Source organism: Acinonyx jubatus, chromosome X, assembly GCF_027475565.1.
Source record: "Acinonyx jubatus isolate Ajub_Pintada_27869175 chromosome X, VMU_Ajub_asm_v1.0, whole genome shotgun sequence".
Lineage (NCBI taxonomy): Eukaryota > Metazoa > Chordata > Mammalia > Carnivora > Felidae > Acinonyx > Acinonyx jubatus.
The window spans coordinates 116,516,043-116,539,258 of NC_069389.1; the positions used below are offsets into that span (position 1 = coordinate 116,516,043).

At 41.1% G+C, this 23,216-nt stretch overlaps 1 long non-coding RNA gene across 2 annotated transcripts in view; it reads right to left on the bottom strand.

The window, feature by feature from the left end:
- LOC113597819 (uncharacterized) overlaps nucleotides 1-21,721 on the bottom strand; it is a 45,815-nt gene extending 24,094 nt beyond the window's left edge. For both annotated transcript variants that reach the window (XR_003418577.2, XR_008289882.1), the window contains exons 1-4: nucleotides 20,861-21,721; nucleotides 18,321-18,455; nucleotides 13,701-13,801; nucleotides 12,548-12,633 (exon numbers count right to left, since the gene is read on the bottom strand). This is a non-coding gene — a long non-coding RNA (uncharacterized LOC113597819). The remainder of the gene's footprint in view (nucleotides 1-12,547; nucleotides 12,634-13,700; nucleotides 13,802-18,320; nucleotides 18,456-20,860) is intronic.
- Between the last annotated feature and the right edge of the window lie 1,495 nt (nucleotides 21,722-23,216).

The following is a 23,216-nucleotide window of genomic DNA, read 5'->3' on the forward strand; positions in this document are numbered from 1 at the left end:
ACGCTAATATCATCCTCAATGGGGAAAAACTGAGAGCTTTCCCCCTAAGGTCAGGAACAAGACAGGGATGTCCACTCTCACCACTGTTATTCAACGTCATATTGGAAGTCTTAGCTTCTGCAATCAGACAACACGAAGAAATAAAAGGCATCCAAGTTGGCCAGGAGGAAGTCAAACTTTCACTCTTCGCAGATGACATGATCCTGTATATGGAAAACCCAAAAGATTCCACAAAAAACCTGCTAGAATTGATTCATGAATTCAGCAAACTTGCAGGATATAAAATCAACGCACAGAAATCGGCTGCATTCCTATACACCAACAATGAAGCAACATCAAGAGAAATCAAGGAATCGATCCCATTTACAGTTGCACACACACACACAAAAAAATACCTAGGAATAAATCTAACCAAAGAGGTGAAAAATCTATACACTGAAAACTATAGAAAGCTTATGAAAGAAACTGAAGGAGACACAAAAAACTGGAAAAAGATCCCATGCTCCTGGATAGGAAGAACAAATATTGTTACAATGTCAACACTACCCAAAGCAATCTACATATTCAATGCAATCCCTATCAAAGTAACACCAGCATTCTTCACAGAACTAGAACAAATAATCCTAAAACTTGTAGGGAACCAGAAAAGACCCCGAATAGCCAAAGCGATCTTGACAAAGAAAACCAAAGCAGGAGGCACCGCAATCCCAGACTTCAAGCTATACTACAAAGTTGTAATCATCAAGACAGCATGGTACTGGCACAAGAACAGACACTCAGATCAAGGGAACAGAAGAGAGAACCCAGAAATGGACCCAGAAACGTACAGCCAACTCATCTTTGACAAAGCAGGAAAGAATATCCAACGGAATAAAGACGGTCTCTTCAGCAAGTGGTGCTGGGAAAACTGGACGGCAACATGCAGAAGAATGAACCTGGACCACTTTCTTACACCATACGCAAAAATAAACTCAAAATGGATGGAAGACCTCAATGCAAGTTAAGACAGGAAGCCATCAAAATCCTCGAGGAGAAAGCAGGCAAAAACCTCTTTGATCTTGCCCACAGCAACTTCTTATTGAACACTTCTCTGGAGGCAAGGGAAACAAAAGCAAAAATGAACTACTGGGACCTCATCAAAATAAAAAGCTTCTGCACAGCGAAGGAAACAATCAGCAAAACTAAAAGGCAACCGACGGAATGGGAGAAGATATTTGCAAGTGACATATCAGATAAAGGGTCAGTATCCAAAATCTCTAAAGAACTTTCAAACTCAATACCCAAAAAACAAATAATCCAGTGAAGAAATGGGCAAAAGACACGAATAGACACGTCTCTAAGGAAGACATCCAGATGGCCAACCGACACATGAAAAAATGCTCCACATCACTCATCAGCAGGGAAAGACAAATCAAAACCACAACGAGATACCACCTCACACCAGTCAGAATGGCTAACGTGAACAGCTCAGGCAACAACAGACGTTGGCAAGGATGCGGAGAAAGAGGGTCTCTTTTGCACTGTTGGTGGGAATGCAAGCTGGTACAGCCACTCTGGAAAACAGAATGGAGGTTCCTCAAAAAACTAAAAACAGAACTACCCTACGACCCAGCAGTTGCACTACTAGGCATTTATCCACGGGATACAGGTGTGCTGTTTCGAAGGGACACAGGCACCCCCATGTTTATGCAGCACTATCAACAATAGCCAACGTATGGAAAGAGCCCAAATGTCCATCGATGGATGAATAGATAAAAAAGATGTGGTGTATATGTACAATGGAGTATTACTCGGCAATCAAAAAGAAGGAAATCTTGCCATTTGCAACTACGTGGATGGAACTGGAGGGTATTATGCTAAGTGAAAAGTCAGTCGGAGAAAGACAAAAATCCTATGACTTTACTCATATGAGGACTTTAAGATACAAAACAGATGAACATAAGGGAAGGGAAGCAAAAATAATATAAAAACAGGGAGGGGGACACAAGAGAAGAGGCTCATAAATATGGAGAACAAACTGAGGGTTACGGGAGGGGTTGTGGGAGGGGGGGATGGGTGAAATGGGTCAGGGGCACTAAGGAATCTACTCCTGAAATCATTGTTGCACTAGATGCTAACTAATTTGGATGGAAATTTTAAAAAAAGATATAAAGTGTTAGTAGAGTTCACATGTAATGTAAACCTTATGAGGAAGGAAGCCGCATGGCCTCTTTCAAAATCATGGCGGTCAAAGCTACTAGTAACTGTGTAGCTTTAGTTTATATCAGTAACTCCCCTGCACCTTGGCTTTCACATCTTCGAAATACAGACACTGGGGCACCTGGGCAGCTCAGTCAGTTGAGTGTCCGACTCTTGATCTCAGCTGGGGTCATGATTTCACAGTTGGTGAGTTCGAGCCCCACCATCAGGCTCTGTGCTGACAGAGCCTGCTTGGGATTCTCTTGCTCCCCTTCTCTCTCTGCCCCTCCCCTGTGCACGTGCATGTGCTCTCTCTCAAAATAAAGAAATAAACTTAAAGGAGATGGATATCGACGCATACCTTAAAGATAGTGTTGTAAAGAGTCAACGTGTAAAAATAACCAGCGTGGTGTAGGCACATCAGCGACAGTCAATAAACCACCACCGTTGTGTTTTGTGCTTGATGCCCCTTTCTACTAAGGGAGTCACAGACGTAAAGAGGCACGAACAAAGCAACATGAAACCCAAGCACAGTCCTTAAGAGAGTGGCATAAGGTTTGCCAATAATAAATAACATTTTTTCGGTGTTTTCTCTACACCAAGCATCGTGCTAACGAAGCACTATATACGCATTGTCTCACGGAACCCTCACGACCACCAGTAAGACTGGCTGCTAAGTGACCTCATTTTATGAGGCCCAGCCTCAGAAATGTTAACTTGCCCAGACCCCACAGTAAGAGGCAGAAGCTGGAACTCAATTCCAAGCACGTGTGACCCTGGACCCTGTGTTCACCTTATCACAAGACACTACCTCTCCGTGACGACGTGCCGGAAAACACAAGATTTGTTTTGCGTTAAGAGGTTTCAGACACGCTATTTATTCGGTCTTGAATACTCTGCCTGGTATCAGCTCTTTGCATGTTAAATAAATAAACATTAGTAAAAAGGGGGCACCTGGGTGGCTTAGTCCATTAAGCACCCAACTCTTGATTTCAGCTCAGGTGGGTTCAAGCCCGTCAGGCTCTACCCTGCCAGCGGGAGGTCTGCTTGGGATTCTCTCTCCCCCCTTCTCTCTGCCCCTCCTGCTCGCATGTGTCTGCTCTCTCTCAAATAAACAAACGTTAAAAAAGGAAAATGTCATTACCTGCCTAAATTGGGTCTCCATAGGTAGTATTTCATGACACGCCTTTCTTCTTTTACATGGTTACTTAATTGATAACCAGATCTCTAACTGCAGACCATTTAATTATCTGTCTGCCCCCCACATACTGAAAGCTCCATAAGAGCAGGGATCTTATCTGTTCCCTTCACCACTTTTCGCCCAGCAACCATCACGGTGGCTGGCACACAACAAAAGCAGGTTTCCAGCAGTCAGGATGGTGTCAGCTATCTGTTGTGTGATTACTAACGGCTGGTGTTAATGGGCACTAACAGAACAGCTAGGCCAATTTCCTGGGGGAAGTATGTTTCATGGATAATAATAGTATCTGTGTATCTTGCACGTAAAATTGCCAGGGACATGCTACAGGCCTTGTGTATACGATTTCATTTCACACTCTAAACAAACCCATCAGGGAGGGGATATTATCATCCCCATTTTACAGATGCAGAAACTGAGGCAAATGGGATTAAACAACTGTCTCCATTATACAACCTAGGAAGTGACCTCCCCACTCATAAACAACAGAAGAAAATGTGAAACGAAGAGTCAACTACCAAGATCTGTTTGGGGCTTGTATGAAGAAATCTAGAAATCTTTCCTGAAGGATACAGATCAGTTTCTGGCTGGGACAAGTCAATATCATAGAAAGGCTAATTTTTCTAATTAATTTATCATTAAGGTAATTACATTAAAATCCCAGTGTTACTTTAAAATTTTATTTTTAACAAAGTGATGCTATAGTTAAGGAGAAAGGTAAAAAAAAAAAAAAAAAGAAGCGAAATGAGGGCATATTTGCCATTCCAGGTATTAACTGGGTGTTGGAAAGTTAAAATAATTCAAATATTGTGGTAGAGGCTAGGGTAGACCAAAAGAACAGTAGAGCAAGACTAACAGCTGAAATTTGGTTGGTTAAGTTAAATACGTTGGGGGGCACAGAGCTAGATTTTCACTGTATCCCATACACCCAGATGAATTCCAAATGGGTTAAAGAAGGAAATATTAAAAGACATAATCATTAAAAAAAAGTTGGGGACAATACGGATTACTATTTTAAAGATCTGATGGCAGAGGCTCACTACGCCTGAACATATTTTATTAAAAAAAGCATTATACTTGACGAAAAATTTATATCTTTCATAAATAAAGAAACATTGTACCAAGAAGCTAGTATTTTCTGGAGGGAAAAAAAAAAAAAAAACAGAACAAGCCTGATGTATGTGAAAACAGTATACAAAAGGGAGAGTATTAATTTGCCCTGATGTGAAGACAGTTTTCTTTTAATTAAAATTTTAAAGACTATGAACAAAACTGACAAATAACAGACCAGGAAAGTGGCTTCACCGTATGCTAGACAGAGGAGTAAATAGAAAGACCTACTAATGATTAAGTGCTGAATTACTAACACCTGGTTTCAGGGAAGGGTTCTGAGGAAGGAATTTGATGTAATGAGTGTACTGGGACCAACCCGTGTAGTGTAAAGACGGTGTAAACAGACAGAGGGAAGAGTTCCACTACTTCCCTCTCCTCCTGGGAGAGCTCTAAGCTGGCATGACCCTTTGGAGATGACCATCTTGTTTTTTTAATGTTTATTTTTGAGAAAAAGAGAGAGAGAGTGAGCAGGGCAGGGGCAGAGAGAGGGATACAGAGGATCTGTGCCGACAGCAGAGAGCCCGACGCAGGGCTCGAGCTCATGCACCGTGAGATCACGACCTGGGCCAAACTTGGACGCTCAACCGACTGAGCCACCCGGGCGCCCCTGGAGATGACAATCTTTAAGGCAGGGAGCCAAGCCTTTACCTCCGCACTGAATCATCGCTAGAGGACGACCAGCGCCCCTGGAAGGGGTATGAACCGGGCAAGGGATTTGACCCTGGCAAGGGATTCAGCTGAGAGACCTCAGACATGGACATCCTTGCCACCCAAGAGAAAACCCTGGTCCTGAAAGGGGGATCCAAGTGGCACACGATGGCACCCACTACATATCCCAGTGGAAAAATGGATGGATGCTTGGAATTAGACGGATCCCCCTGAATTAAATTCAATAAAACTGAAAAAAAAAAAAGTGGCAATATCACCGTTACTTAAAGACATGCAAATCAAGGGAGCAAGATACCTTTATTTATTTAACCAACTAATTAGCCACCATTTTCAAATAATATACTCAAAGCTATTGCTGATACACTGATCTGGACAGAACCATACTCTCTAGAGTAACTATCAATTTGAACAATTGGAAAGCAATTTGGATGGATATACATGCTAAGAGGCATGCTCATACGCTATAAGCCATTGTAGTGGCCAACTGGAAGAAAAACACGTAGGTGAGGTTTTGGCATTTTCCTGCTCAAAATCCTCCAGCAGTATGCCAGAGAATCTAGAATAAGGCCCCATCTCCTCGCCACGACCCACGAGGCCGTAGGTGCACCGGCTCACCCGTGTTCTTTCCGTCGTTCAGATCCCCAAGTTCCGTCCCACCTCAGACTCTTTACCCTGACCCTTTGCTCGAGAGCCGGAGCGTCGCCTGGCTGGCTGCCGGCTGCTCGGGTCTCGATTCAGACAGAGCCTTCTCAAAGAGGCCAGCCTTGACCGCTTTATCCAAGGCGGTGCTTCCTTCCCCAGCGTTGCCTACTTTCCAGAACCGCGCTCTGTTTCATTTCCCCACACTGTTTACAGATAAACCTGTCTTTTTGATTACTTGCTCATTTCCCACACTCCTTGCTCCCACCTACCCCCCCAGAGTATGAGTTCCAGGAGAACAGGGTTTTGCCAAACTTGTTCGCCACGGCGTCTCCAGCATCCGGCAAAACGCCCGATACACTGCAGCCATTCACTAAATGACTGGCGAAGGAACGAGGGAGAAATAACCTACGGCAGCAAGAGACACTGTGACTGCCCAGAAGTCACCTCAATGAAAAGTGTGACCTCAGAATCTTTCTGGACTCACAGAATGCTATAAAAGCACGTGGAAAACATGAAGGAACACACAACAGCCATTTCAAAATAGGTAAACTAAAAAGAAAAATAATGGATTAATCATGAAAAATAACACAAAAGGGCAGAATGAAACCATTTTGTAACAATTTTTGAATGAAGATCCAGATTATACTAGGAACCCTTATAAATTAGTTGATACAGAACAATCGGGAACTTACTTTTCCCAAGGAGTTACAACCAAATAACAGTACGTTTCAATGGGTGGTGGTAACAATGATGGTCATATTCACTGTACCAGACTCTATTCTACGTACTTGGCATACATAATATCACCTAAGTCTCATAATAATCTTAGCAGGTAAATATTATCATTACTCTCATTTTATACATTAAGGAACTGACTACCTCAGGGAGGCAAGGAGAGGACAATAGTTGGGAGCAACATTTCAAGGGGATTTCAGTTTGACCCGGTATGCTACAGTTACAAAATAAAAACACGGGCACCTGAGTGGCTCAGTCAGTTGACCGAGCATCCAGCTCTTCGTTTCGGCTCAGGTCATGATCTCACAGTTCGTGAGTTCAAGCCCCATATCAGGCTCTGCACGGACAGTGCGGAGCCTGCTTGGGATTCTTGCTCTCCCTCACGCTCTGCCTCTCCCCTGCTCGCGCGCTCACGTGTGCTCTCGCTCTCTCTCAAAAATAAACTTCAAAAATACAAGAAAAATAAAAATAGAACTATGTATTGCTTCTATTGTTAAAAAATCAAACTGTGAGTTAGCAAAATATTGCTCACTACCATTAGGACTCCACATGGTCTCGGATGCTGTTGTTTAATGCAATTACAAAAGAAAATGAAGTAATCAGAACAGATACTGGAAAAGCAAAAAATTCTATTTGTTCACAATATGGCCATAGAACTAGAAAACAGAGCAAGAAAAAACCCAACGAGAATTTATATGAGAATTTTTGGAAAGATTTTATTTCTAAGTAATCTCTACACCCAACGTGGGGCTCAAACCCACGACCCCAAGATCAGGAGTCGCATGCTTCACCAACTGAGTCAGCCAGATTCACCTGTACAATACCTGGGTATGGTTGTTTTACACAAAATATAGGCACATGAGTTAACAACTCTTCTTCATATCACTGAGAGCCATGTATTAACAGGATGGAAAGCTCATCTTACCCAGCACACAAAGAAAATTATAAACATGTAAGCACACATTTTTCGAAAAAGGTAAGGATCTCCATGCAGAAAATGTTAAAATTTAATGAAGAACATAGAACAAAATGTGAACATACAGAAATATACACTAGGTTCCTGGACAGAAAGAACTAATATAAAAACCTCAGTCCTCACAAAATTAGTAAGTGCATGAAATGAACTATGTATCAGAATTCCAATGGATTACGGGCTGGATACACTCCCCTGCTCTAGAGACACCCTCTACCCTCCTCCATCCTGACCTGGGCCTCAGGTGGCTACCCCATATGGAGTACGTTAAACCCCTCTGGGACTCTCTGGTGCCTGGTGGGGTTTGGCCAAGAGGAAGCAGTGGCAGCAGTTCTGGAGGTAGGAGAGGAGGTTCGGGACACTGATCTCCACAACTTCGTCCCAGGCAGGTGACATGGGTGAGCGGTGGCTTCTACAGCTTATGACTCCCGTTGGTAACCCCCTCCAATGCAGATATTGTCTCAGGACTCTAGTAACTTCTACCTTCCCTTTAACCTTCAGACCCACAGGTGGTAATGGCTGCTCGCTTGAGCCAGCCTCAAGGTGCACCATCGTCCCTTAATTTCACTTACACAAGTCTCTCTATTACACTCTAATTATCTGTGAATGCATCATTTGTTTCCCGCTAGGACCCTGACTGACACAGATTTATTTTTGAAACCTGATGTAATGATTTTCATGTTTACTGAAAAGAACAGCTAGGACCTTTATGAAAAAGAAAAGCACAGAGAGATTTGCCTAACCAGATAAAGAAAACTTCCCAGAAAACTGTAATACTATGGCACCGCCATAGAAATACAAATTAGGTAACTAAAAGGGAATTGAGAGTCTAAAGCAAAAGATTCAGGAGTATCTAAGAAACAAGTTTCTAGGTCAGCAAGGAGAAGATGATGTATTAATTAACCGTGCAGAAATACTTCTACTGAGGTCGAAAACTAATACAGATGCTTCTCTTTGACCAAGTAAAAGAAGTTTAAAAAGTATAAAAATAAGGTATCAGTGAAATTTGGAATGAGATTTGTATGAATCTCGAGTGGGGTTTACTGTCCCGAGCGAGCAAAACCCACCAACATATCAAAACCTTGACATTTACCTAAATCAAAATTTGTTAAACGAAAACAGATACGGTATCAGAAAGACAGATGACGAGAAAAATATAACAGAAAAAATGTAATAACCACAGTATAGACAGTGTTTCCACAAATTGTTGTAAAAAGACAACAGAGGAGCACCTAGGCGGCAGAGTCAGTGGAGCGCCGGATTCTTGGTTTCAGTTCAGGTCACATTCTCAGGGTTGTGGGATTGAGCTTTGCATCGGACTCTGTGCTGAGAGCACGGAGTCTGCTGGGGATTCTCTCTCTCCCTCTCTCTGCCCTTCCCCTATTTGCGTGCTCTCTCTCAAAAATAAATAAATATTTTTTTAAAAAGACACTAGGAGGGGCGCCTGGGTGGCTCAGTCGGTTAAGCGTCCGACTTCAGCTCAGGTCACGATCTCGCGGTGTGTGAGTTCGAGCCCCGCGTCGGGCTCTGTGCTGACTGCTCAGAGACTGGAGCCTGTTTCAGATTCTGTGTCTCCCTCTCTCTCTGACCCTCCCCCATTCATGCTCTGTCTCTCTCTGTCTCAAAAATAAATAAATGTTAAAAAAAAAAATTAAAAAAAAAAAAGACACTAGGAAAAAAAGTCAGTAAAAGGGATCAGTAGGGATTAGGGTAACACCCAAACAGCTAATAAATACATGAAATGCTGCTCAAGTTTAAGGATAGTTAGGTAAATGCAAATTCAGATAAAATGAGAGACATCATTTTCTGGCACAAGTGGCTAGCTAAAATTACAGAAGATTGACCATAGTCAGTTCCTAGAAAGAAGGCTGGGGAAATGACACCCTCATTCATTAACGGGGAAGTGTGAGTTATCACAAATAATTTGAAAAGTGATCCAGGAAAGTATTAAACTCTAGAACGTGGACCCAGCAGCCTCACATTGGAGAATGTATCCGAGAGAAAGGAAAGCATTAGCATGTGAAGGTCTGTGAACAAGAAGCTACTGCAGCATTGTCTGTGTTGGCAAACAACTGGAAACTGTTAGGTTGACTCTTCAGTAACAGAACCAGGTAACTTGCAGGTGGTCACTGCTGTGTAATATTTTACAACTATTTAAATAAAGAGTCAGCTTCACTTCAATCAGTCAGCAGTTCTACTGACCTCCAGCGGGATTTCTCAACCTTGGCACTATTGACATTTGGGGTGAGATAATTCTTCGCTGAGATGGGGGACGGCCGTCCCGTCCTCACCGTCTACGCTCGAAACGCCAACGGCATCCTGCCTCCAATTATGGCAACCAAACGGACTCTGTTCCCCTGGGGTTGGGGTGGGGTGAGCAAGAAAACCACTGACTTTGAAGAGATGTCCTAACATATTGTGGCATGAAACAAGCAAGTTGCAGAGGGACAAATTTACAATCAAAAATCTTGTAAGAGCAAATGACCACAATGAACATCTTACGCACGTACGTGTAGGTTTCCAGTGGTTTGCTTGAGCTAAAGAAGGAAAGAAACCAGTACCGATGTCTACCAAGATGCTGGCATTCCACCATCTCGGGGGACGCAGACAGAGATGGAGAGAAGAAAAATTTGCGACTCCTTCTTTAAGTTTATCTGCCTTATTCCACCAGTTACAATGTGAAAGGATTATGGATGTGAATAAACGCAATTTAAGATAGAAAAATAATTTTGTAATTTAACACAAAAGAACCCAGGTCACTCATGTGTTAATGCCAACTAAAAGAAACCACTTAAGGTTTCAAAGCTTCAAATTATTGCATCCATAAAAATAGACCATAAAACCACTCAAGTAATCGTTATGAGACTTTTATAAGAATTTAATCCTCGTGGGAACACTCTTATTACATTAGACTCACAAGTTTCTCATAAGGTTCAATTGAAAAAACATGGAAAAATACTTTTGGTGAAAACCAACATAGATGCAAATGATATCATCCCTATAGCAGATTATGTACTCCACAAAGTATATTTATTACTAAAAAGTTGGTTTTCTATTTAGAATGTATGCACGTAACTACCAAAGACTTGAATCCTGTGTGTAATCTGGATACTAGATAACTTCAGCCTTCACTATTACACTGCATCCTCAACAGTTATCATTAAATGTATTTTGTACATTCTGCCTGGCAGGCACGGACTGCCCCAGGTTGTTTAGATCTATTAACTCACTTAATCCCCGTTATTATTATGATCCCCATTTTATACATAAGCAAACTGAGGCACAGAGAGTGAAGCAAATTGCAAGATCACACACAGCTAGGAAGTGGCAACACTGGGATGACATTCAAGTTCAGCCATTGGGCTATGCTGCCTCTCTGTTCAAAGACAAGATGGACTTGTAAGCTTACCCTTCACATGGTTACCCAGCCTCTGCTCTGCCCCTCTAGCTACACTCAGAGGTCTCACTGGGGACCCCTTCTGTGTCCTCTTAGGCTACAGAAAACCGAGTGCACATGCCACTGTCTTCGATCCATGTCAAATCTAAATGCTGTTCCTCTCTCCCACAGAACTGCTTTCCCATCTGAGCAATGCTTTTTTTTTTTAAGCTTACGTATTTATTTTGGGGGGGGGGGGGGGGAGAGAGAGAGAGAGAGAGAGAGAGAGAGAGAGAGAGAGAGAGAGAGAATCCCAAGCAGGCTCTGCGCAGAGCCCGGCGCGGGGCTCAAACCCATGAACCATGAGATCATGACCTGAGCCGAAAGCAAGAGTGGGAGGCTTAACCAACTGAGCCACCCAGGCGCCCCTAAGCAATGCTTTTCGATCAACATTCTCACGCCTTTTAAATGCCTTTCAAACGTTTCTCTCCAAATAAAAAAAAGCCTGCCTGTTACTGTTTCCCACCCCGTCTTCCACTTTTCATTTCTTTCTTTCCTGTTACCATTTTGCCTCTTAACTAGGATGATGATAACTATGAAACTTTCAAACCATGCAAACTACTAACCACTGTTCCAGTGTTTCAAAAGCTAGTAGCAACAAAGCCTGCACTTGACAGACATCTAATTAGACCGAGAGGGCTGCACGCTAGGTCGCTAGATCTCTCCAGGACGTCTCGAGTTGTGTTAGCAGGTTAGCTAAGACAACTCCCCAAACAGTCTTCAGAGGCGGTTTTCAGTCAGGGTTCTACAGAGAAACGCAACCAGGACAGATTGACATACAGATGATAGAGCCACAGAGACGATATATAGCGTATTTTAAGGAACTGGCTTACTAGCTTGTGGGACCAGCGTGTCTGAAATCTGAAGCCAGTCACCAGGCTCAGGTAGTGGCTGAGGATGCAGTCCTGAGGCAGAATTTTCTCCAGGAAGCTTCAGTTTTTGCTTTTAAGCCCTCCCATCACTCGCATGGGGTCCACACACGTTATGGAGGATAATCTAGCTTATTTTTTGGTCAGTTTATTTAATTGTTTTGCTCGAAAGAGAGAGAGCGGGAGTGGCGGAGGGGCAGAGGAAGGGGAGGAGAGAGAGAGAGAATCCCGAGCGGACTCCATGCTCAGCACGAAGCCTGACCTGGGGCTCAATCTCAGGACCGTGAGATCAAGACGTGAGCCCGTATCAAGAGCCCCATCATAGGGGCAGCTGTGTCGCTCCGTCAGTTGAGCGTCCAACTTTAGATCGCAGCTCACGTGGTGATCTCTCGGTCTGAGTTCCATCCCCATGAGTTCAAGCTGTGGCAGGCTACGCACGGACACTGCAAAGCCTGCTTGGGATTCTCTCTCTATTCCCCCTTCTCTCTGCACCTCCCCCACTTGCTCCCGTGCTCTTTCCGTCTCAAAATAAATACACTTAAAAATAAAAGTCAGATGCTTCACCAATTGAGCCCCTCAGGCGCCCCTATAATCTTTCTCCAAAGCTATGTGATGACAGATGTAAACCACGTCTACTGGGGTACGATGGTAAATACAAGGGTTAGTAAACCATGTCAACAAGACTAGAGCGGGCAGTTAGGAAGGAGGAGGCCTGGACGATACAGACCACTTACCGATTATGACAATTCAGCCTATGGCTCGGTTTTAACATTTACGATGGATCCGTGACGTAGAGGACAGGACGTAATTCTAGGATCCACTGGAAAATAATGAGAACCAGTAAGAGAGTATTCTGTCAAGCAGAAATAAAATATTGATAACAATCACTATCTTTCCTATATATAACAGCAATGAGAAATTAATACGATGGAAAAACAAGGTCATTTGCAACAGAAAGACAATATAAGATAAACACAATATCTAGAAACAAAATTACCAACAATGCTTTAGGAATTATGTAAAAAACATTAATGAATTTACTTAACTCTAAAAAATAAGACTGGTTCAGCTATCTGCCGATTTCTATGCCAGTACTCCATGTTTTTGGTTTTTTTTTATTCATTATAACGCAGTTTATTATAGGACACTTTAATTTTTTTAATGTTTTTATTTTTTATTTTTGAGAGACAGAGAGAGGGACAGAGCACGAGTGGGCGAAGGACAGAGAGAGGGGGAGACACAGAATCTGAAGCAGGCTCCAGGCTCTGAGCTGTCAGCACAGAGCCCGACGTGGGGCTCAAACTCACAGACAGTGAGACCGTGACCTGAGCCGAAGTCGGATGCCCAACCGACTGAGCCACCCTGGCACCCCTATTATAGGATACTTTAAATATCCCTCATTTCTCTTCCCACACGTTGTATTTTTAAACATCCTTGGCCATTGAGTCTTACCGATGAACTCTAATATCACTTTGACAGATTTCCAGAGACATAATGGAGTGTTAAATTGAAATTGCCAAAAGAATGTCGATGGATGTATCTTAGAAAAGACAACATCAATACAGTGTTGAGTTTTGCTATCCAGAATCACCTGCACATACCCTTAAAATATTAGGGCTGTGGAATAGAGGGGATGTGAGAAGATAATGAACTTCTTCGGTTTATGTTTTTATAACCTTTCGCGAGTTGGACTGAAAACACAAGTTTTGTTATTAAGTAACTTGGGCTTCTTGGTGATTGAAACAAGAACCTCTCCAATCTCATTTTCTAATCTGTACCAAAGAGAAAACAAAACGAGTTCTTCATACAACTACTAATAATATTGACAACCGTTAACATTTCCTGATCACTCACTTACTTCTCATGCAGTATGTGAACTAAATTTACCTGGATTATCTCCGTCTTTATAAAAATGTACACCTGAAACTCCACTGTCACCTCTATCTCATGGTTTCGGGATTCCATAAATTAACACATGGAAAACACGTCTTAAAGTGAAAATCCACACGGAAATAAAAGAAAATATATTATTCAGACACTGGATTCTATCTCTGGCAAAACACATTCGTAGATACTCACTTTCCTCTATAGAATCTGTATTATTACCTGCCACTGGACGAAGTACTTTGAATAAGCTTTCATTCTAGCTGAATTTAACCGCTACCGTTACATGGTTGTTTAATATGCAAAGGCACCAAATCCATCCCAAAAGTCTACTGGAGGGCGTGGACCTACAGCACAGTTCCGAGAGACAGAGCTGGAGAAGGTGGAGAGAGTCGAGACATTGTCTGACCTGCTCTGGGCAGCAACACGTGACGTGTGTAACAGTGCAGTGCAAGTCATAGCAGATACTGTGATGGATGCAGATACTCTAAAACCTCTGGTGAAGAGTGATGAAAGCGCCCATCTTGGGTGAGCAGACAAAACAATAAAATAGTAGCTTCCCCATGTAACAGTATTGTAAACAGAAAACTGGATAAGAATCACTTACGTAACATATAAACTTGGTGAATCACTATATGGTACGCTTGAAACTAATGTAACATTGTGCCAACTATACTCAAATTTTTTAAAAAAAGGAAAAAAAACTCACTCACATAGCATTATATCAACTATACTCAAAGTAAAAAAAAAAAAAAAAAGTAAAAATCCGTTCACGTAACACTGTGTGCCAACTAGACTCAAAACGAATGAGGGGCACCTGGCTGGCTCGGTAGGTAGGGCATGTGACTCTTGATTTCAGGGTTGTGAGTTCAAGCCCCACATTGGTGGTAGAGCTTACTTTAAAAAAAAGGAAAAAGTCCATTGACAGTATAAAAAAATTTTTAATGAAAATAATGGAATCAAATTAGCAAGGACTGGTCAGAATTCCTTTAAACAACTGCCAAATTGTTTTGAGTATTAAAACCAGCTACGTATACTTTTGATCCCAGGAGACCCAATATTGTAAAGTTAACATATTAAATGTTCCAAAGTGATTTTACTTTTTTTAATTAAAAAAGATGACATTAGTTCCATTTGAACAACCAAAAATGGTAAAATAACTAAAGGAAGCTCTTCAAAAATTGGAGGATATTTGCCTTCAAATTTCCTTCTAAACCTAGAATAATTGAAACAATCATAGCATCAAGATGTAACAGAATCAACATTTCAAATGGTATGGGAAAACATAATTCAGGGAATAATGTTAAAAACCTCATTTACTGTATATATGTAAATGCTTCCCACATATGCTAAAGAATGGAATTTTAAAACCTAAAACCTTAACCTGTAAGAATGTGTACTATGTATTGTGAGCAAAGAAGAGTATGATGCAGAATACTTTGGGGGACACATCAAATATAATTACATTTTAATGCTAAATATATTGTAATATATAATGTAATATTATACATTGGAAGGACGTAACTCAGTTCCTCTGCATGAATAAACTACTGAGTTTTTAAAGCTTCAGGAACTACAAGAAGAAAAACTACAGGCTAATTATCTCTGAAGAACACAGATGCAAAAAATCCTCAACATACTAGCAAACTGAATTCAACACATCAGAAAGATTATACACCATGGCTGAGTAGGGTTTATACATGGGATGCAAGATTGGTGTAACCTATGTAAATAAATTAATGTGATACATCACACAACAGAATGAAAGCTAAATACCACATGATCATCTCATTAGATTCAGAAAAAGCTTTTGACAAAGTTCAACATTCACTCATAATAACTCTAAACAAAGTAAGTATAAAAGGAAATTTCCTCAGCATGACGAAGGCCATTTATGAAGCCGACAGCTAACCTCATAATCAATGGGGAAAAACCGAAAAGATTTCCTCTAAAATTCAGTCCAAGACATAGATGCCCACTCTTGCCACTTATATTCAAGATATTACTGTAAGTACTAGCAAGAGAAATGAGACAAGAAAAAGAAATTAAAGACATCCACATTGGAAAGAAAGATCTAAAATTATCTGTTTCAAGATGACATAATTCTATATGTAGAAAACCCTAAAGTTTATACACTACACTACACACATACACGTACACACAGTTAGAGCTAATACACAAATCCAGTAAAGTTGGAAGATACAAAATCAACATAAAGTATCAGCTGCATTTCTTTACATCCACAAGAAACTATCAGAAAAGAAAAACAAGACAGCAATTGTGGGGGGCCGGGCCCTGGTGCCAGGCTGAGACCGGGTCGAGCAATGTTCCCTGTTGACTTAAGCCAACCTGGTGGTTTTCCCTCCCATTCATGTGGGAGGCCGGGCCCTGGCGCCAGGCTGAGACCGGGTCGAGCAACGTTCCCTGTTAACTCAAGCCAACCCGGTGGTTCCCCCTCCCATTCCCCCACTTTCAAGGGCATACGAAAGCCTTGTCAAGGCTGAGAGAGTTAATTCCTGAAGCCTGTGGTCTGCAGGTGTTGGCAGTTTTTCTCCCTTTTTCTACCCCGAGTCAGATAGACACAAACATGGGAACTGTGTTTTGCTAGCAATCTATCAACAAGGTCTTGTCACCTGTTCAGAAAGTTCACAAGGTATACAGAACTAAATGTTTTGGCTGGCAGTGATCATGTGAAACCTGTTTATTCTTAGAATGACCTGATCCATAAGAGTCTTATATTATAAAAGATTGTGTACAGCAACAATAAAGCCGTCACTTGGGCCATCAGCCCAGGGGACCCTCCTGTTCCCAAACTTTCTCTTCTTTCTTTTTTCTTGCATTCCCCTACCCTCAGGACCCTGACCTCGGTGTTTGTCGCGCCGGTCGCGACAAGCAATCTCATTTACAACATCATGAAAAAGAATAAAATACTTCGGAATAATTTTAACCAAAGAGATGAAAGATCTGAACACTGAAAAGTGTAAGGCATTGACGAAAGAAACTGAAGACACAAACAAATGAAAATATATACCGTGTTCATGGATTGAAGAATATTGTTAAAATGACCATACTACCCAAGTGACCTACAGTTTGATGCAATCTCTATCAAAATTCCAATGTTATTTTTCACAGAAATAAGAAAAAGATCCTACAATTGGTATGGAAGCACAAAGGACCCCAAATAGCCAAAGTAGTCTTGAGCAAGAAGAGTAAAGCTTCAGGCTTCACACTTCCGGACTGCAAATTATATTACAAATCTGTAGTTATCAAAAGATAATAGTACAGGCACAAAAAAGACAAAGACCAATGGAACAAAACAGAGTGCAGAATTCAACCAAAGCACACGTGGTAAACTAATTTTCTACAAGGGCGCCGAGAACACACAATGAGGAAAGTTCAATCTCTAAAATTGGTGCTGGGAAAACTGAATATCCACTAACAAAAGAATGAAGCCGGACACTCACCTTACAACATGAACAAAAACCAACGAAAAACGGATTAAAGACTTAAGTGTAAGACCTGAAATTGGGTATCATAAAACCAGAAAAGAAAATAGGAAAAAAGCTTTTTGGCATTGCCCTTGGCCATGATTTTTGGCACATGACACTAAAAGCTCAGGCAACAAACGCACAACTAAATTAGTGGAACTCTATCAAATTAAAAAGCATGTGTACAACAAAAGAAACAAAAAAGTATAAAGGAAACCTACAGATCGGGAGAAAACATTTACAAAACATATATCTAAAAGGCTAATATCCGAAATATATAAGGAACTCCTATAACTCAATGGCAAAATCCCAAATAATACAATTTACAAAATGGGCAAAGGACCTTCAACAGACATACAAAGAGCCAACAAGTACATGAAAAGACGCTCAACGTCATGACTCTTTATGGAAATGCAAATCAAAACCTTAATATCACCTCACACTTGTTAGGATGACCATTATGAAAAGGATACAACATGGGTGTTGGCAAGGATGAGGAGAAAAGGGAACACTTGCACACTGCTGGTTGCAATATAAATTGGTACAGGCATTATGGAAAACCGTATGGAGTTTGCACAAAAAACTAAAAATAGAACTACCATAGGATCCAGTAATACCACTTTTGGGTATATATATCCAAAGGAAATGAAATCAATACCTTGAAGAGGAATCTCCATTCTCATGTTTACTGCAGCATTGTTCACAATAGCCAAAATATGAAAACGACTTAAATGTCCATAGATGGACAAACGAGTAAAGAAATTATGGTATACATAGACAATGGAATAAGATTTAGCCTTAAAAAAGGAGATACTGTTATTTGCAACAATACGAATGAATCTTGAGGACATTATGCTAAGTGAAATTAAGCCAGACACATGAAGAAAAGATCTTTATAGTCTCTCTTACGTGTGATCTAAGAAAGTCAAATACACGCAAGCATCGATTAGAATAGTAGTGACCAGGGATGGGGAGGTGAAGAAAACAGGGAAATGTTAGTCAAAAAAATACAAAGCTGTGTTTATGTCGGATAAACAAGTCTAGAGATTTTATGTACAACGTGACAACTACAGTTAATAATACTATCCTGAATGCTTAGAAATTTGCTACGAGAGTAGGTTTCAGGTGTTCTTACCACAAAACAGTAAAAAGGGAACTACGTGAAGAGTTGGCCATCATCAGCTTGACTGTAGTATTTCACTATGTATACCGAGTCATCATGTTGCACACCTTAAATATATCCAATTTTATTTCAAAAGCAAAATAAAAGCTTTGGGAGAGGAGAGAAAAGGAGTGTATTTGTCATGGTACAAAGTATGATTTTAATCGAACTATGAAAATGTAAACCATAGATGTATCTCAAAACCTGAACAAGTATTCAAGAAACAGAATCGTCAACATGAATATTAGTCAAAACAAATGTTATGTAAAATGTACAAGTTATTGCTACTTCCTATTTTGTACTACTTTGAAGGCAAGTAAAGGATTAACTTTTTAATTAAATATTAAAAGCATAAACCATGAAGTTTTTTATGTCAATATGCGTATTTATCTGTATCGGCAAAAGTACAGATAAAATGTAAGTATTTGTATTGGGCAAAAGACAGGAGAAATGTAAATAGAATGATTACATCTTTAAACAAGAGAAAACCACCATCTCCATCATATGTGTGTATGTATCTATGTTTCACTGTGCGCAGAAAATGGTACATCAGGCATTTGTTAAAAATTAAAATTAATAAGGAGTGGAGACCAGAGAAGAATGAAGGGAAAAAACAAACTTTTAAAATTCACCTTGGTGTAATTTCCCTATTTAACATGAAAGAACATTGCTTTGATATTTTTTTTTTAATTTTTTTTTTCAACGTTTATTTATTTTTGGGACAGAGAGAGACAGAGCATGAACGGGGGAGGGGCAGAGAGAGAGGGAGACACAGAATCGGAAACAGGCTCCAGGCTCTGAGCCATCAGCCCAGAGCCTGACGCGGGGCTCGAACTCACGGACCTCGAGATCGTGACCTGGCTGAAGTCGGACGCTTAACCGACTGCGCCACCCAGGCGCCCCTGCTTTGATATTTTAAAATCTTAACGAAGACAACGAAATTAAAACTTTGTTTTGAGCTTCTGACATTGTGTTTTTCTTGAATAAATCCCGGATATTCTCCATTGTGACGTTCCCACACATTTCATAAGATGGTCAGGCATAATATGAACAATAATATACAGAATATAAACACGGGTGCCTGGTGGCTAAGTCAATTAAAGCATCCGAGCCCCATGTAGGGCTCTGTGCTGACAGCTCAGAGCCCGGAGCCTGCTCCAGATTCTGTCTCCCTCTCTCTTTGCCCCTCCCTCACTTGCATGTGCTGTCTCTCTCAAAAATAAATAAAACATTAAAAAAATAAGATAAATAATAAACATATACTGATGTTCAGTAACTTATCAGGCATTTTGCTAAATAATTTCCCGTGATTTATTTCATTGGGCTTCACTATACTCCTACCAGATACTTACTCCTTCTCTCGTAACAGATTTCCCTTGAGGATCAAAGAATGCTATGCAATAAGTTAATTTTTGGTAAAGTTTAATTGGAGGATCAAACAAGAAGTCATATTATTTTGAACCTATGTCAAAGGAATCCCATTCATAGAGAAGACATAGGCATCCTGTTTTGAACGCAGAAGCCTGCATCTAGAATTTTTCTTTTTGTGTTTACCTATTTTTCAGAGAGAGTGAGTGAGTATGAGCAGTGGAGGGGCAGAGAGAAGGAGACAGAGTGTGTGAAGCAGGCTCTTCACTGTCAGCACAGAGCCCTTCATGGGACTCGAACCCACAAACTGAGATCATGACCTGAGCCCAAGTCAGACATTCAACCAACTGAGCCGCCCAGGTGCCCCCAGAATTTTGATTCTGAAATTCCGCCTGATAAGTTTACCTTTCTTGTCGCCCAATCATAAATCACTATTTTTGTGTCAAAAGGTCAGTACTGAATTTAAGTTTCAGGAACCTCTGGGGAAGCTTATACTACAGGCAAAGGTCCTATGTCTAAAAGATGAGGTGGCCAGGTAGGGACATAGACTGAAAAAGGCAATTGTTCCATCTGATTTGGTCTAGTTGGCAGAGCACGCTACTATTCAATGAGAATGGTGAAGCATTTTTTTTAATGTTCATTTGTTTTTGAGAGAGAGACAGAGCACGAGCAGGAGAGGGGCAAAGAGAGGGAGACACAGAATCCGAAGCAGGCTCCAGGCTCAGCTGTCAGCACAGAGCCCGGCGCGGGTCTCGAACTCATGGACTGCAGGATCACGACCTGAGCCGAAGTCGGACGCTTAACTGACTGAGCCACCCAGGTGCCCCTAGAACGGTGAAGCATTTTTAACTTTCGTTATAATGGTGCAGCACAGTTGATAAGATTATAGATACAAAGGTACATGTATTAATATAGTTAAAGTGGGGTAGTCAGAAAAAGTATGCAAAAATCAAGCATTCTGCTATACCAGTAATCATCAATTGGAAGAAAATCTATGGACAGCAAGGAGAAGCATGACATCTAGAAATAAAATCATCCAGAGTTTTTCTAGTAGCATATGAAGTACTCTACACAAAGCTTTTCTAAATGTTACCAAGGTTTTGAATATTGAAAGCAAAAATGACCTTTCCTGAGGGATTACTTACATGTCAAGCAGTGGGTAAATCCTTTCATGAGTGTCATCCCGTCTAACCCACCAAAAATCTCTTGGCTGTTTGAGGAGATCGTTACATCTGCCTCCCAGGTTTGTTGTAGGGATCAAATGAGCCAATCACATACCACGGTATTTTGGCAAATCAAGGTATCAGGGCAACATAGGCATTTATATGGAAAACTTCAATCTCATGTTCTATGATACACATTTACTCATGATGTTAACTTCCTATTTGAAAACTATTGGCCGATTCAGGATGTAAGAGCTTTAAGTAAATTGCTGTTAGCCAAGATTAGACTCCAAGTTGTATATTGGCTTTTTTTTTTTTTCACACCGTTTTATTCAGTGATTTTGACCTTCATGTTGCTTCCAGGGCAACTCAGGAGGAGCTGGCCAAAAAATCGCTACAGACCGTTTTCTTCAGAGACCAGATGCAAAAACTGATTTTGGAATCCTGTTTCCACCACTATGATAGTCGACGTAGGCGCTTGCTACTCAAAGGGTGGTTCAGGGATTAGTATCACAGGCCTTCCCGGAGATCGTGTTAGCGATAGAGTCTTGGGCTGGACTGAAGACACAATCAGAATCTGCATTTTTACCAACATCGCCAGGCACTTCATATTCACATTAAAGTTTGAAGAATTCAGTGATGTGGATGGACTCTTCTCTTATAAACATAGAAATATGGGATAACATAGAACAAAAATCTTTTTGAATGCAGAGCTGAATTCATAATAAAGCAGGGGTCCAAATCCACAAAGGGGAAATAACCAGAAGGGTAAACGGAGATGAAGACGTGAATAGTGGGAGGGCGCATGCCACGCTCAGTAACCTAAAGCCTTGGATTCTGACAGTAGTGAGGAGGGGGGTATGGCTGTGAGCCTTGGCAAGGTAGGAAATCAGAACGAAACTCTCGTAATAAAGGCATCTAATAACTTAAAGACTTCGTTTCTTTTTTTTAAGTTTATTTATTTAGAGAGAGAGAGAGCACGAGCAGTGGAGGGACAGAGACAGAGGAAGAGAGAGAGAGAATCCCAAGCAGTCTCTGCACTGTCAGCGTGGAGCCAGATGCGGGGCTCGAACCCACAAACTGCAAGATTGTGACCTGAGCCAAAACCAAGAGTCGGACGCTTAACTGAGCCACCCGGACGCCCCTTGAAGATTTCATTTCTAATAGCGTTTTTAGAAACTAGATGGAAACATACTTAATAGTATACCTTTGAAAAAACCTACAGCAAACATATTTTCATGGTAAGAGGTATTCACTTAGTATTAACAACGAGAAAATTATAAAGACATATTCCACTTATTAATCACAGAAATGCAAATCAAGACCACAAGGGGTACCATCTGCCTCCATGCTATTGGCAAAAATTTAAAGGACTCATGACACCTAGTGTTGGCCTGGGTGTCAATTCACAACATCCACACCTGCTGGTGGGAGTGTGATTTAAATGGAGTTAATTTGGGAGATGGTTTAGCATTAGCACGTCAAGTTGAGCATTTGCTTAACCCATAGCCCACCAATTTGTCTCCCAGGGAATGCCCAAGAGAAACTTTTATTCATCACAATAGGCAACATGCAGAAGGCTGTTCGCAGCAGCACTTCGCACACGAGCAAGAGCCTGGATGTTCATCACCTGGAGCGTAAGTGAAACAACTGATAGACACGGCAGAATGTTCCATCGTAGTCAAATGGAATAAGCCACAGCAGCACACAACAACGCGGAGGAAACTTCTAAGAAAGGGAAAAAAGCGAAACCCGAAAGAAGATTCCGTACAGCAAGAGAAAAGGAAGCAGAGGAACGCTCAACAGGAACGAGGGTGACGGTTACCCCTGGTGGACAGAGGCCAGAAAGAGTTGCTGGGGCAGCTAGAGCGTTAGATGCGCGTTATTAACAACGCTATTGCTCTGATTCTCAGGACAGCTTCTGTTTCTTACGTTATTAAAGAAAGAAACATAAGTAAGTAAGAGCAGGGTAGGCAGAGACTTCAACCGAGAGCATGTCCGACATGAAGAATTAGGGCAAATTTAATTCTTTGCACCTAAGGTGCATCTAATGCTATTATTTTTTACTTACAATAATAAAGGTTATTAACGTTTAATGACTTCTTATTTAAAGGTCAATCAATGTGTTAACTGCTATTATGGGGATTAACTCATTTAATCCTCACAATAAATGTCTCACATACATGACATGAATTCTCAAGTGTTCTCATCACGCACACAAAACGGCAACTACGTGAGGTAATAGAAGACATGTAAATTTGCTAGAAACTGGTATTCAGCTCACGATGTGCATGTATGTCAAAACGTCTCACGTTGAACTCCTTAAATAGGCACAATT